General features: G+C 33.1%; 1 protein-coding gene across 2 annotated transcripts in view; it reads right to left on the reverse strand.

Moving 5' to 3' along the window:
• Positions 1-16,871, reverse strand: part of LOC122399692 (glutamate receptor ionotropic, kainate 2-like) — a 216,108-nt gene that overhangs the window by 158,107 nt on the left and 41,130 nt on the right. The window contains exon 1 of one of the 2 annotated variants that reach the window (XM_043400572.1): positions 2,253-2,256. The exons of the other annotated variant lie outside the window; for it this stretch is intronic. The gene's annotated coding sequence lies outside the window, so the exon portion shown is untranslated. Of the gene's footprint in view, positions 1-2,252; positions 2,257-16,871 lie in introns of those variants that run through there. 2 annotated transcript variants of the gene reach the window in all.

Below are 16,871 nucleotides of genomic sequence, written 5' to 3' on the forward strand. Positions count from 1 at the left end.
GACGATTTTTTAATTTTCTTTGTTTTAATTGATGACGTAGATGGTAAAATTAAGACTAATTGTTGGAATACGATTACTTTGCAATTACAAAATATAACGAGAACCATGATAATGGGAGGAAGAAAATATTTAGATTGTAATATTGGAACGTACGGGCACGTTCCGAAACGAAGTAATTTCCTGACATGAAATACGAAGTATCTCATAAAACATTCAGTTTTCAATGGTCATACTGTAACACATTTATATGCAAAATAACGAGGGGAATATCTTTGTACGCGGAAAGGGCTATAATTCCATTTAAAAGATAGATACAAGTGCAAATTACTCTTGTATCGTCGCACCGAAAGAACAGAAATTACACCATAAGAAAATAATCCTATTCTGGAATTCAAATTTTTGTAACATTACTTTGAATAAAATCACAGCCTGTTCTTTCTTTCAGAATTACGCTGCATATCTCGCGTAGAATACGATTAAATATGCTCGGATACATTTAAGAAGTTCCATTCTATATTTATACAATTTTATATATTTCGCCCGTGATTTCAATAGAAATTGTGAAATTCGTTACCTTTTCACTGAAAATTATGTCGTTGATTCTGCTTGAGATAATCTCTCACTTAGTATGCACCATATGTGTTAAAATAAATTTAATTTGCACGGATACATTTAAAAACTTCCATACTATATTTATATAATTACATATACATATACATATGTATAGGTTGTTTGGCCACCCCTGGGAAAAATTTTAATGGGAGATTCTAGAGGCCAAAATAAGACGAAAATCAAGAATACCAATATGTTAATGGAGGCTTCGTTAAAAAGTTATTAACGTTTAAAGATGTAAGATTACATATTGGGGCAACTCGCATTGATCATGCGCACCTGCCGTTGCTGCAACAGAACAATATTGTTTGCGACTGTGCACTGTCGGTTCTTCTTGGTTACGTTAGTGTGTGTTTATTTTCTCTTCGCGTCTACGATATCTTTTGCTCTGTGTAATTAATAAATACTTTTTTATTTACCGAGTCTTCTTATTGAAGTTGCTGCTCCAAACAAAAGTCGCGCCAGTATTGAATTTTTTTCTCGAAAATGCGCAGCATTTCGGGGGTATGTGTATTCACCGAAAATGATTGTAATTAACCCCCGCAACAGAAAATAATTTTTCCAGAACGATTTGAAATTTTTGAATTTTGTCAAAAATTTCACACCTTCTCGAATTTTTTTGTAGAAAGTGGGTAGGATTTCTGGAGTATGTCTGTTAACCAAAAATGATTGTAATTGACCCCAGCAATCAATAATAATTTTTTTAGAATGATTTGAAATTTTTTAATTTTGTCCAAAAATTTCACACCTTGAATTTTTTTCTCGTAAGTGGGTAGGATTTCGAGTGTATATCTAATGACCAAAAATAATTGTAATTGACCCGCGCAACTGAAAATAATTTTTCTGGAATGATTTGTCGAAAAATTTAAGCACCTACCCCCTGTCGTTTTTTTTTTTAAATTCGTTTGTCATTTTAGTAATTTTGTTTGACACCCTATAGAAAAGTTGTCTAATACTTTTTTTTAGGTATCCATGAGTTCTACTTCAGAAAAAAGTTTCATTGAAATATACTCACTATTGTAGATGTATTGGCTGTTTGAATATTGGATCATTTTTATGTGGTTTTTCTCATTTTATGGGGTCAAGGAACAACTTATTCATTATTGTTAGAATTTCTATATATTTTACTCCAAATTACGCGTTGTGTGCCGTATGAAACATTAAAATCCTCCAATCCGTTCAGAAGTTATGCCAGTTTAAATATTCGCATGAAATTTCGAGGAACCATTTCTGTCTTCAAATTACATTTTCGGTAAGGAATTTTTTTCTCGAAAGTGTGTAGGATTTCGGGGATATGTCTGTTGACCAAAAATGATTGTAATTGACCCCCGCAACCGAAAATAATTTTTCCAGAACGATTTGAAATTTTTTTTTCCGTCAGAAAATTTCACACTTTCTCGAATTTTTTTCTTAAAAGTGCGTAGGATTTCGGGGCTATGTTTAACGACCAAAAATGATTGTAATTGGCTCCCGTAATAGAAAATAATTTTTCCAGAACGTTTTGAAATTTTTTTTTTCTTCGGAAAATTTCACACTTTCTCGAATTTTTTTCTAGAAAGTGGGTAGAAATTCGGGGGTACGTCTATTCACCAAAAATTATTGTAATTGACCCCCGCAACCGAAAATAATTTTTCCAGAACGATTTGAAATCTTTGAATTTAATTATTAACTCCTTAACTTTTATATTTTTCGGTTTAATCAAGAGTGATCAATTTTCTTTTTTGGAGCTATATAGAAATGCGGTTTTTCTTTTTTACAATGTTGCATCTAACGTATAATTTGAAGGAAAACATATATCGTCGTTCCTTAAACTGTTACATTAAACAAATATTGTTTTTCAAAGCAGTCTGACTCGGGGATGAGCGTTATGACGTTAATAACTTTTTAACGAAGCCTCCATCAACAAATTGGTATTCTTGATTTTCGTCTTATTTTGGCCTCTAGAATCTCCCAGTAAAATTTTTTCCAGGGTATCGTCACTACAAAACTTCTTTTATTTTTTATTAAAATATAGTTCAACGATTTTCATTAAAACGTTGACATTTTCAAGTTATTTACCCACTAATAAGCCTAGGGATTATTGTATTTTATTTTTTATAATGTTTAGTTTTATTGTATGCTAACAAAAATATTCAGCGAATGAGGCTCGAGCATAATCAAGAAAATTTCGTTCCGTAAACCTTGGTGGATTCCAAACTTCGAGCATCGACGCAATATCTATTTCTTTCAAATTTCTATGAATTGTTGATGTTAATTTAAAATTTCAGAAATCCCTTATCCGACAAATTTCGTTCGCTCTCTATTAAATTACAAATTTGAATCCTCAGTTTCAGAATATCGAACGCTACGAATTTATGGAACGACCTAATAATATTTCACCAGTGCTTTTAACACTAGATTTACAGACATTGATCGCAATTATATTTATTGATACCTTTCATGTTGACGATTACCTTAAAATACGATTTTTCTTTTAATTAGAATATGTATTCATGCCATTGCATCAATCAAATTCAACGTAAGTAGTTAAAAAATAATATTCACGCGTTCTGCATTTTTTTCAAATATGGAATCAGACATCCGTCAAATTGACGCCTTCCGTAAATCTAGTGTTAATATAAGGTTGATGCATAATTATCCGGCGTTTATATCGGCTCGTATTTCATCAGTGAAAAGTAGCGTTTTGTTTATTATTTTTGTATGAAAATAATCTTCTGTATTGTTTTAGAAAAATGCGTGTCGAAAACCATATTCATATTCGCCATATTATGCTCTACCACTTCGAGAAAGGATGGAAAGCAGCACAGTCGTTTCGCGATCTCAACGAACTTTTTGGCGAAGGAACAATCAGCGAAAGTCAGTGTAGGGAGTGGTTTGCCCGTTTCAAATCAGGTGATACCACCGACCGAAGCACCTACGGACTATCACGTCAATCGCTCTTTGAAAAACTGGCAAATGAATAAGATTTACGACGATTTGGATGACCTGGTGGCCGATGTCAAAGCGTGGATCGTCTCTAAGAATCGTGTCTTCTTCGCTCATGGAATCGACCGTCTGCCAAGCAAATGGGAAGCAGTAATTGAAGTAGACGGTGACTACGCTCCCGAATAATCGTTTAAACAAGTTTTTGTCAAATATTGTTATTAATTTTGTTAAATAAAATTTGTTGAGAAAACGCCGGATAATTATGCATCAACCCTATAGAAGTCGTGAAACTCTTTACCTTTCGACTGAAAATTATGTCGTTGATTCTGCTCCTGATAATCCCTCACTTTGATCACACCATATGTGCACAAAGACGAAAAAAACTGTTTCAAGTACATCTTAGGAATTGTTTGAGTGTATAAAAACAAGTTAAACGGTTATTGACACAGACAGGTCACGAAAATGACATTGATACACTTCGAACAAGATCCTGATAGGCTCAGCCAAGACTGACTCTAACTTGAAACAGTGGTTATGATTCAAGTTCGGATGTGGGCGAGGGACGGGGAACATTCTTGTATCCGATTGGTTGTGGGGCGGATCTACGTTAAGTGGAGCAAGGTAGTAGGGCATTTCTTGGGAAGGATCATCAGTTGGAATATCTGGGAAAACATAAGTAATTAAGGAAGGTTCAGCGTAGCGTCAAGGCTATCAGCCTCTATGCTTTAGCACTTAATAGCTTAATTGGATTACGCTAACGTTGTTATCCTTTAAACTTTCAAGCACCGGTATACAGTGATCAGCCAGTTTTACACTACTCAAGATAATTAGAGGCTTATCTGTGTAAATCTCCTACTGAATACGGCATAGAATATTAACTATAGTAGCGACATCTTTTTTCCCCTAAATTATAGAAATTTTTCCTAAAAAATACACCTTAAATTCTTAAAATGTTATTGCATGGATACTGATTAGGAAACAGAGAGGTATAACTTAAAGATAAACAAAATGAGTGCAGAATTGGAAGTAATTCTGAATGAAAATGATTGGAAGATTGTTGGTACAGGAGGAAATACTTTTTTAAATTAAATCGAAGAGTAAAGAAAATGAAAGAAAAGGTGTTAGATATATTCACTATTCTAAAATTTTCTAAAATTTTCACTATTCTAAAACCTACTAAAATTGTAAGAAAATGTAGTTAAAAGGAAATTCTGAAATTTGTAAATTTTTTGGAGTAACTTCGGTTGTGTTGTAATATTGAATCACAAAATTAAATATCTCCTAAATTCTGTTATTAGCATTGTACATTTTATACACAGAATGACTCAAAGTATTAATTTATACAAAAAGAATCATGCACTGTTGCATCTGTGAAAAAATATTTTATAGTAGCATGATAAACTGTGTTAACAAGTGCAAAATTATCTTTTAAACGAAACAGAATAAGGATAATTACTACACAGTCCTTGCTATGTTGAAATAATTTCACATTTTGTGATTAGACTTAAAAACAGATGATACATATTTTTAATGAATGCAACGTTTATGCACCATTGCAGTGTATTCTGGCCATAGGTTGTTCGATATACGACTAATTTGCTAATTAAATTCGCCATTAAAGGAATGAAACATTGTATATATCCTTTAGGGATTAATTTTTTCGAGCAGGATGTCGTGTTGCTTGAAACTATTACCTGAAATAGGTTAGAAACTGTTCTGAAAAATTCGTACATTTCAGCGATGCATTGTTGTAATTTTATAATATTTCACATTATTTAAGGTATCAATAAACTACACACGTCCTTCAAGGGTTAGAAAATGTATTAGATAGCATCGAAACTTGTTAAACTAATTGTGTTTACAGAAATAACCAACAAATTTTCGTTTCTTCCATCGAGTATTAAAATTCTCAAAATTTGCACATATAATTTATTTAGATTCTGTATTGTATACATATATGTATATGTTACCGTGAATGACCGAAATTGGAGAATGTCAACTTTCACCGGTGAATGTCAACAGATACCAAATACGTCGGTGAAAGATCGAATATTTCATTACATTGTTGTACATTCGGACCCTCTCCGGTGTGTGTCGACAATCACAGATATGCTCTGGTGGAGGTCCAAAACAGAAGAGTCAAAAAACAAGCGACTGACTCTCTCCTGCCAAATCCTTTGTTCTGCTCGGAGTCAATCAGCTTTGTCAGTCTTATGCAAGCTTTGATAACGCGAGCAACGTTTTCTTAATTTTTTTTCCGATACCCTAATTTATACTAAATGGATACTGCAGTAAATCGTGATCTTTTTCTAACCCAGACCTAACCCAGACCTAACCCAGACCTAACCCAGACTTAATTCAGACTTATTCCAGACCTAACCCAGACCTAACCCAAACCTAACCCAGACCTAACTCAGATCTAATCCAGACCTAACCCAGACCTAACCCAGACCTAACCCAAACCTAACCCAGACCTAACTCAGATCTAATCCAGACCTAACCCAGACCTAACTCAAATCTAATCCAGACCTAACCCAGACCTAACCCAGACCTAACTCAGATCTAATCCAGACCTAACCCAGACTTAACCCAGACCTAACTCAGATCTAATCCAGACCTAACCCAGACCTAACCCAAATCTAGGGTCTGGGTCAGGTCTGGGTTAGGTCTGGATTAGATTTCGATTAGGTCTGGGTTAGGTCTGGATTAGATTTCGGTTAGGTCTGGGTTAGGTCTGGATTAGATCTGGGTTAGGTCTGGGTTAGGTCTGGGTTATGTCTCGGTTAGGTCTAGGTTAGGTCTGGATTAGATCTGAGTTAGGTCTGGGTTAGGTCTGGATTAGATCTGAGTTAGGTCTGGGTTAGGTCTGGGTTAGGTCTGGGTTAGGTCTGGGTTAGGTCTGGGTTAGATCCTTTCAGAAAGAGAGGCGAAAAAGTTACGTCACCCTTGTGACGTTTTATAGCGACTGAATTACGGAGAAGAAAATATAAATCTGCAACATGTTCAACACTCACCATTAGTGCATGGTGAATGTCAACATTTACCGGTGTAAGTCAGAAATAAGGGTGTTTAGCAAATATTTCGGACATACACTAAGCGACTATGTGAATGTTGACATTCACCGGTGAAAGTCGACATTCTCCAGATTTCGGTGTTTCACTGTAACATATATATATACTAACTAATATTGGCCTTAATACTTAAAAATTTTATAAAAAACAAGTTAGCCTTTGAATTCTAAGCATATAGTCTGCACATTTTCTAAATAATTTCTGAACGTTTGATAGAATTTAAATATTCCAATATATTTATCAGAATATTTCATGCAAAATTTGTTTGCAAAAATTGAAAAATTAATTTATTATTGATCCATGACATCTTGAATTTTCCAAAAATGTTATCGTGTTGCATCGTTGATGAATTTGTTTAATTACAATTTTAGTGTTTGAAGAAAAAGAATAATCTAAATAATACAGAAAGAATCCTTGAAGTAACGTATAATAAGATAAAATACAGCGTGTATCAGAATTGTATAAAATATTTTTGGAATAATAAATTCGGTAAACTTTCTTTTAATTTTCTAAACAATTCTTCGAAGAACGATAAAAAGGACTCTTCCGTAAGTTTCCCCATAGGAACTTTTTAGAGGTCACTATCGCTTTTAAACTTCTGACACGAAATCGTCGAGGTTTTACGTCGTCCCATTTCAGTCCATGTACAAGTCGTAATAATACAAAACTTTTAAATGTCCCGGGAGACAATTGCTGCTCTCGAGTCGTCGATATTGTCAATAACAAAGAAGTCGATTGTAAACAAAGCCGTAAAATGGATTAATAAAACGGAGACGATCATTAAACTGCTTTGTTACGAGTCAGATCTCTGCGACGTGGTTCGGTTCGCGAACGACACATTTTTAGAAAACTTTTAGAGAAGATACCGAGTTTTTGGAATTCCGTAGCTCGAAAATACTTCTTCCGTAACCGAAGTGATATAAATTACGTCGACTTTCGTTCGCTATAAATCCGAAACGGGATATAAATAAGGGGTTAACGCTGTGAAACGTGGTTACCCCTAAATCGAACTGGAACCGGTTGGAAATAACGAGTTATACGAAAGTTAAGGGTTAAGGGGTAAGAACATTGTAAAAATCTGAAGTAAACCGTGTTTTTGCCATTTTTTTTGGATGGATAGAAAAGTAAGAGTTATTAATCATGTCGTTAAGTGTTTAAAACAAAAATAGTGCAAAATGACGATGCTGGAGCCATTCTCGCGAAGAGTGTTGAATTTGAGGCGCTCTGACTTTGTATCAGGAAAAAAACAACAAATTTTCTCTTAATCTACGTGAGTATAGCTAGAGAAATGCGTAGGGAATCCTCGATAAGTTAATAAAAATTTTAACATTATTTGTTGACAAATTGTTGCCCCATTTTTTGTACAAAATTAAACTTTTTACTTCAAATGCTCTCCAATCATATAAAAATTAATGATTCAAAAATCCCCTACGTATTTGTCTAGTTATACTCATGTAGATTAAGAGAAAATTTTTTGTTTCTTTTTTTAGATACTTTGTGTCAGTTATGTACACTGCGCCTCAAATTCAACATTTTTTTTTAAACAACATTCTTGAATATTATTATCCTCTTACTTTTCCATCCATCCAAAAAAAAAAACGCATTATTTCAGGTTTTTACAGTGGTCTTGGCCCTGAACGAACACAATAAGCCATAACCTGATGGAGGTTCGTCGCCAAATGGAGTCGAAACTTTTTGGAAATTCCGTCGAAGAGAGTGGCCTCGAGAAGAAATTTTCGATTCCTGGCGAGAAGTAGAAAGTTGGCCGCGACAGTTTCGAACGTCTGCCGTTCTATTCGTAAAGCCCTTTCTGGCGTGAAACAAAATGGCAAATTACGATATGAAGGGACCTGAAAAGTTCACAGGGTCGATTATTGGAATTTAGCGGGAAACACGTTCCGAACACTCGTCAAAAGTTGAATGAAGCGACTGTGTCGGAATTTTTATTTCCCTCGGTGAACTTTGCGTTTTACGCGAGAAGGAAGCAATGTATTTCGAAACGTATTGAACAGTCGTTTCGATTGCAATGGCGGCGCGAGTACCTTCGCCCGACCGAAGTTTCGTTTCCCGGGAAAACGACTAATATTGAGTCATAAATAATTTCCAGCATCCGAGTTTCACTAACGTAACAGCGCTTATAGACGACATGGGATTTCAAGGTGACGCTTCGTTCTGTTCCATACGATGATAAATTGAGGTTAGGTTTAGAAACAGTACCGTGGCTGCACGTTATATTTTATCCTAATAGTGTTCGCTTCTTAGCTCCGGAATCATGACTGCACGATAAATATGTATCTAATTATTTAACGTATACATTTATTATTTTGGCATGAAGGCTAAAAGTAAGTTATTCTAAAATTTTATATGAAAAAAGTCATTTACGAAAAATTTACTCGTTGCTTAAATTGAAGATAATAGCCATACAACCTAAAACAAAATCAAAATACTACATAACTAAAAAATATCAATCTCTAAACATTGTGGTATCGCGATAATAATTATTTATGATTATCATTTTTGTTCGATATCTTTTTCCAATTACCAATTAAATTTTTTGTTTCACATCTCGATTTACGTTTTTTAGTACAGATTACTGATAATTAATATTAATAACATAGAACTGATCATAGTAGATAAGAATACAGTAAAATGGATAACATTTTGGTCATTTATAATCTTTATTTGCAACTGTTGGATGCAAGGAGCAGGAGGATAGGTGGAAGTGTTTGTATTTATGATTATTTTACAGCATCATTTATTTTATTCTGTATATGTGGCTTCTGTGCGAGCTCGCTAACGACTGAACTTTATCTCTGCGTATGGTTGTTGTTTCTTTGATATGAGTGTTCTAGACCAAATTGTTCGACGGTGTAGTTGTCTCCTTTCTACGATGCTTCACAATAGGCCTGTGCGTGTTTGTATGTGTGCTTTTGTGTGTCTTTGACACGAATAACTAAAGTAACTAAAAACATTTAAACCAACAAAATAATTGCAATATAATGTTGCATATTTGTGCAACGAAAACGATTCACCAATAAAAAAGTAAAAATCAAAGACGTATTTGAATATTCACAGATAAATTGCAATTTCAATCGCCATTTTCAGTTTTCGAATCAGGCGCGTATTAACGAGTTGCTTTGGGCCTCGGGAGATGACGCTGGGTACGTTTCCAAAATTAATGGAGTTTTTTAAGTTATGCAGACTGATATACTGTTTTGAGTATCGCATATTATGCAATTAAGTCTAATAAACAATTTAGATCGTGTTTAAATCGTTAAGTTTCTCTAAAAATCAAAGACGTATTTGAATATTGACGGGTAAATTGCAATTTCAATCGCCATTTCCAGTTTTCGAATCAGGGCCTCAAGAGATGGCGCTGGGTACGTTTCCAAAATTAATAGAGTTTTTTAAGTTATGCAGACTGATATACTGTTTCGAGTATCGCATATTATGCAATTAAGTTTAATAAACAATTTAGATCGTGTTTAAATCGTTAAGTTTCTCTAAAAATCAAAGACGTATTTGAATATTGACGGGTAAATTGCAATTTCAATCGCCATTTCCAGTTTTCGAATCAGGCGCGTATTAACGCGTTGCTTTGGGCCTCGGGAGATGGCGCTGGGTACGTTTCCAAAATTAATGGAGTTTTTTAAGTTATGCAGACTGATATACTGTTTAGAGTATCGCATATTATGCAATTAAGTTTAATAAACAATTTAGATCTTGTTTAAATCGTTAAGTTTCTCTAAAAATCAAAGACGTACTTGAATATTGACGGGTAAATTGCAATTTCAATCGCCATTTCCAGTTTTCGAATCAGGCGCGTGTTAACGCGTTGCTGTCGGTCTCAAGAGATGGCGCTGGGTACGTTTCCAAAATTAATATAGAGTTTTTTAAGTTATGCAGACTGATATACTGTTTGGAGTATCGCATATTATGCAATTAAGTCTAATAAACAATTTAGATCGTGTTTAAATCGTTAAGTTTCTCTAAAAATCAAAGACGTATTTGAATATTGACGGGTAAATTGCAATTTCAATCGCCATTTACAGTTTTCGAATCAGGCGCGTGTTAACGCGTTGCTTTCGGTCTCAGGAAATGGCGCTGATTACGTTTCCAAAATTAATGGAGTTTTTTAAGTTATGCAGACTGATATACTGTTTCGAGTATCGCATATTATGCAATTAAGTTTAATAAACAATTTAGATCGTGTTTGAATCGTTAAGTTTCTTTTTCTTAACCTAAAAGTAGTCCTCTGTAATCGCATTATTTATGACAAGGATGACGCAGACTGTGAATACTGAAAGATTTGCATGATTCGTACTTCGCGAAGCAAACAGGAAGCTGAAAGAACGATTCGAAATAAAAGTTAACGCCGAAGTTTTCAGCGAAATATACGTCAGTCGAGAGCCGATACCGGAGCGTTAACTTTTTTTTTTGTCTCGTCCAACGGAACAGCCGACGTTTATTTAACAGAAAAGTTGGCCGTCCCCGAGTTTCCTATACTTTGGAGAAAAATACCGGCAGGTTTGATTCGGTCTCGAGAAAGAAGGTCAAGATGGAGGAACACCGACAGGCGTTTCAACGGCGCGCGATTTTTATCGGATACAGAACACCCTCGGTCACTCTTTGGCTCGTTGAAAATCTGTGTCAACCTTCATTAAAGGTGGTGTTCTCGGGGGAGGGCCCGGAAACAGTAATGATCCGCGACCGGCGAAATTCATTCAATTGACTCTTTCAACGACCCGCGAGTTTTTCCCTTCGTTGGCTCGTCGCGACGCCTCGGGCCATATTAAACACGCCAATGAACGTACGGAAGAGTGTTTTCCTACTTTAACGTAATTATCGCGGATACCAATGAGTAATATTTATGGGTAAAAAATATAGGCACGCTCGATTCGCTGCTGGTAATCTACTGAGATTGAAATTTCTCGAATACTTTCACTATACTTTTGATTTGATCAAAATGTAATTGCTAACTATAAATTTTTGGAAACCTACTTGACGTAATGCATATCAAATCTATAATAAATAGAAAATTTATTTAAAATATCATTTGAACAATTTTAATAATTATTGTGTTTCGAGCGTCAATAAAATCGTTATGCTATTCAAAAATTAAAAAACATATTGAAAATAATATGTATTAGAGAAATAATTAGACGTCTGTATATTGTAAAATTAGATTTGATAAAAAATGTGACTTAATATCGATTAGCTTGAATATTTTGTATACCGAGCCCTTGTGTTAATAAGATCTTTACGACATACTTTCTACAAGTTTTTTATGTTGTTTAAGTTTTATTTTTTACCTTCGCGTACATGCTTGTCAGCGTCAGAGAATGAACTTTAGCAAATTTGTATCTTTATATTAAAATACATATAAAACATTTTTTAAAATACTGAAATAAAATGCGCTATTTAAGGAACCATTAATTCAATTAACGCTAATGATATAGCTAACGTTTAGAGAAATACTGCTGTTCGTTCACTGATTTTGAATGGCTCACTAATATAAATAATGCATATTAACGCGGCCAGTGTTGATAAATGTAAGCAGACTTCAAATATTATATATACAGGGTGTTCGGCCACCTCTAGCAAAAATTTTAATGTGCGATAGTAGAGGCCAAAATAAGACGAAAATCAAGAATACTAATTTGTTGATGGAAGCTTCGTTAAAAAGTTATTAACAATTAAATTCAAAAATTTCAAATCGTTCTGGAAAAATTATTTTCGGTTGCGGGGGTCAACTACAATCATTTTTGGTGAGTACACATACCTCCGAAATCCTATCTACTTTCGAGAAAAAAAATCGAGTAGGTGCTGAAATTTTTCGGCGAAAAAAAATTTTTCAAATCGTTTTAAAAAAATTATTTTCGGTTGCGGGGATCAATTACAATCATTTTTTATCATTACACATACCTCCGAAATCGTACGCACTTTCGAGAAAAAAATTCCTTACTGAAAATCCAATTAGGTGCCTAAATGTTTCAACGGAGAAAAAAAATTGCAAATCGTTGTGGAAAAATTATTTTCGGTTGCGGGGGTCAATTACAATCAGTTTTTGTCATTAGACATACCCATGAAATCCTGCCCACTTTCGAGAAAAAAAATAGAGAAGGTGTGAAATTATTCGAGAAAATTAAAAAATTGCAAATCGTTGTGGAATAATTATTTTCGGTTGTAGGGTTCAATTACAGTCATTTTTGGTGAATAGACATACCCCCGAAATCTTGCGCATTTTCGAGAAAAAAATTCAGTAAGAGCGGCACTTTAAACGTTAATAACTTTTTAACGAAGCTTCCATCAACAAATTGGTATTCTTGATTTTCGTCTTATTTTGGCCTCTACTATCGCTCATTAAAATTTTTGCCAGAGGTGGCCGAACACCCTGTATAAGTGATCTGTGTGTAAATTAAAGGCACTATACATCTCTATCCATATAAATATTTAGATAGGCATGGATGAATCTCAACGTGGTTCGATTACATTTATTGCAAACTGAGCTATTTATACTAAAGCTTCGTACATTATCTCTCTGACTATTCACGGAGAACGTTATCATGGGCCATAAATCATTTGGATCATTCCCTTAAAAACAGCAGTTCTTCCTGAACGTTTAAGCTAACTCTTTTTACGAAAATACGTGAACTACCAGGACGACATAAAAACAGCTATAAAACTCGGAAACAAGCACTGATACGACGAACGTTTGAACGAACTTTTTTTATTAGTTTTGTGTGTTGTATATATCATTCAAGTTACGGCAAAATTTTATGAAACACCTTGCATGCAGAAAATTAGGACAATTTCATAGGGCGGACAAGCACAGAATGATCGTGTATGTAAAAGTAAATTAAAAATGGGGAAAGCTCGTTTATAAAACAGTGTTTTGAAGAAGACGTCTGACCACGCGTAGTCACGTTTCACTTTAAAAATATAATATACAGATCATTGGAAACAACTAGGATTATATATGATTATGACTTTTTAAAATCATTTTCTTTATAAATTCGGAATATTTAAAAACTAAACTGAATTATTTAACTAGAAAAAATAAGAATTTAGAAATTATGCTGTAAATATTTTATTTATGGTCTATGCTTAAGTTTACATTAAAGGCTTGATTATACATTAAATCAGAAATGTGCCAATTCATATATTGTATTTCAATCACACAATTTAATTGCACTGTATTACAGTTACATTGCAATTCAATTATTTTCAACTAAATTGATTGCTCATAATTCTAATAATTAATGTAAGTGAAATACAGTGTAATTAAAATACATTGCAATTGAATTACAGCTGTCTAAAATTAATATATTTCTATGATTGTATAACGAATAGCTCGTTTCTTGTCTATACAGCGTGTTTTTATATTTATAATGTAAATTTATCATCAGTCAATATGACTCTATTATTTCTTACTGATAAGTTCAAAATGTTCTTTCTTCAATCTTTACCTATTAAATAATATATTTTACTTTGTTTATATATTACTTCTGTTGAATGAGTGTCACCATGTAATTACCATTATTTTTTCACTTTAATATAAATTGCAAACTTAATAAGTGGGAGTATATTTTACGTTATTCATTTTTCATTTTTAAATTTAGAGAAAACATAATGCACAGTTTATTTTTATTATATTATACATTTATAAGTAATACTCGTCGCAGTAATTACTTTCTGTTTAAAATTCTTATTTATCAATCGTAATTGTGATTTATTTACAACGTAATTTATAATTAATGTAAATTAATTACATTAATTAATTATTTTTGTTATTACATTCCAAGTGGAATTAGAAATTAGCCACATTGTAGTTTAATTGAATGAAATGAAGTACAATTCCTATTATCCACTTAATCTCTATTCATTTTTTCACTTGTCAGATCATTATTTCAAGTCTATATGCATATAAAAACTCAAAGCTATTAATGTATATAAATTAGAAACAAGAAAAATATAAATATTTTAGTGTAGAACCTTTTATTTGTACGAACAATATTATTCTTTTTCTTCTAATAATTATAAAAACCTCCTTTTAACCGAAGGTACAGTCCTTTTCAAGCATACAAATGTAATCATTGCCATATTTAAATTTTCATAGATGTACAAACTAGTTCATAGTTTATAGTTAACAAAAAAAAAAAGAATTAAATAATAGAAAATGATCAAAATTATAGATTTCTCGTGATCAGATAGCTTCTTTAAAATGCTGTACCAAGAAAATCGATTTCGAACATTTATCAAGCGTGACGTGTAATTCAATACAACCGAGCTAACATGTCTGATCATAACTCATTATTTCTACTTATGTTGGTATTGGCTAACAAAGTCGGTGGTATGATATTATCTGGTGTCCGTCAATCTTCAAACTAATTAGAACAAGTTAAAACAGATAATAGGGATTGTAATATCGTTAATCTTTCCGGGCATGAAAACAAGTATAATTAATGAGTTATCGTCGGACACATTAACCACGTAAAGCATCATATGTGTCCCAGACGAGTTTACAAAGTCGATTTTCTCGAAAACGGAATCTTGTATCAAAAAATATTATTCCACATTTTCGATTCGTTTTTACGCGAGAAATAATACTGTTTGATTGTATCATAAATTTGCCCCTATTGTGCATATACAAACTGTCTTGTATTCAACTGTAGTGCATTCTAAATAACTCTAAAATATTTTTAAAAATATTCATCGAAAATACTTTTTTCTTACTTTTCTTCGTTGAAGATAATAACAATAATTTTGGTAGAGAAATCTAAATTCGATTATATGAAGTGACAATAGCGTGAGAACACCCACAGGCGCATGAATTTGTATTTAGATTGAAGTTGTAATTTAGTTTTGCGGGTGAATTTGTGTTTAGATGGAAGTTGAAATTGTAGTATAAAAGAATAAAAAGGAAAACGTTATGTGTAACTATTATATTTGCGTAGATATTTACAAGTAAGTACATAATTTATGAGAAATAGGACATGTTTGAGAATATATTTTAACTTAAACGAACGAAGGTGTAATGTCTATTTATTACTTTTCATATTTAACTAAATATACAGGGTGTCCGGCCTCCACCGGGAAAAATTTTAATGAGGGATTCTAGAGACCAAAATAAAACGGAAATCAAGAATACCAATTTGTTGATGGAGGCTTCGTTAAAAAGTTATTAACAATTAAATTGAAAAATTTCAAATCGTTCTAAAAAAATTATTTTCGGTTGCGGGGGTCAATTACAATCATTGTTGGTCATTAGACATACCCCCGAAATCCTACGCACTTTCTAGAAAAAAATTCCTTACCGAAAATCTAATGTAAGGCCAAAAATGTCACTCCAAAATTTCATGCGTATCTTTAAAATGTCATAACTTCTAAACGGATTGGAGGATTTTAATGTTTCAAAATGCAAACAACGCGTATTTTGATGCCGAAAATGTAGAAATTCAAAAATATACGAAAAGTTGTTTCTTAACCCTGTAAAGTGAGAGAAACCCCATAAAAATGGTCCCATTTTCAAACGGCCATAACTCCTACAATAGTGAACATATTTCAATAAAACTTTTTTCTGAAGTCGAGCTCATGGGTACCTTCAATAAAGTATTAGACTACTTTTCTTTAGAGCATCAAACAAAATTACGAAAAATCAAAAACTAATTTTTAAGAAAAATCGAATACGTGCCTTTTTTCGGTCAAAAAAAAATTTGACATCGTTCTGGAAAAATTATTTTCAGTTGCGGGGGTTAGTTACAATCATTTTTGGTCATTAGATATATACTCGAAATCCTACCCACTTTCGAGAAAAAAATTCGAGAAGGTGTGAAATTTTTGGACAAAATTAAAAAATTTCAAATCGTTCTAAAAAAATTATTTTCTGTTGCGAAGGTCAATTACAATCATCTTTGGTCATTACACATACACTCGAGATCCTACGCACTTTCGAGAAAAAAATTCCTTACCGAAAATCTAATTAGGCGCCTAAATTCGACGAAAAAAAAAATTTCAAATAGTTTTGGAAAAATTATTTTCGGTTGCGGGGGTCAATTATAATCAGTTTTCGTGAATAGACATACCCCCGAAATCCTACCCGCTTTTTGGAAAAAATTCGAGAAGGCGCGAAATTTTTCGGCGGAAAAAGAATTTCAAATCGTTTTGGAAAAATTATTTTCGGTTGCGAGGGTCAATTACAATCATTTTTGGTGAATAGATATACCCTCGAAATCTTGCGTATTTTCGAGAAAAAAATTCAGT

Source organism: Colletes gigas, unplaced genomic scaffold, assembly GCF_013123115.1.
Source record: "Colletes gigas isolate AHSC1104 unplaced genomic scaffold, ASM1312311v1 Colletes_gigas_Sc00014, whole genome shotgun sequence".
Taxonomy (NCBI): domain Eukaryota; kingdom Metazoa; phylum Arthropoda; class Insecta; order Hymenoptera; family Colletidae; genus Colletes; species Colletes gigas.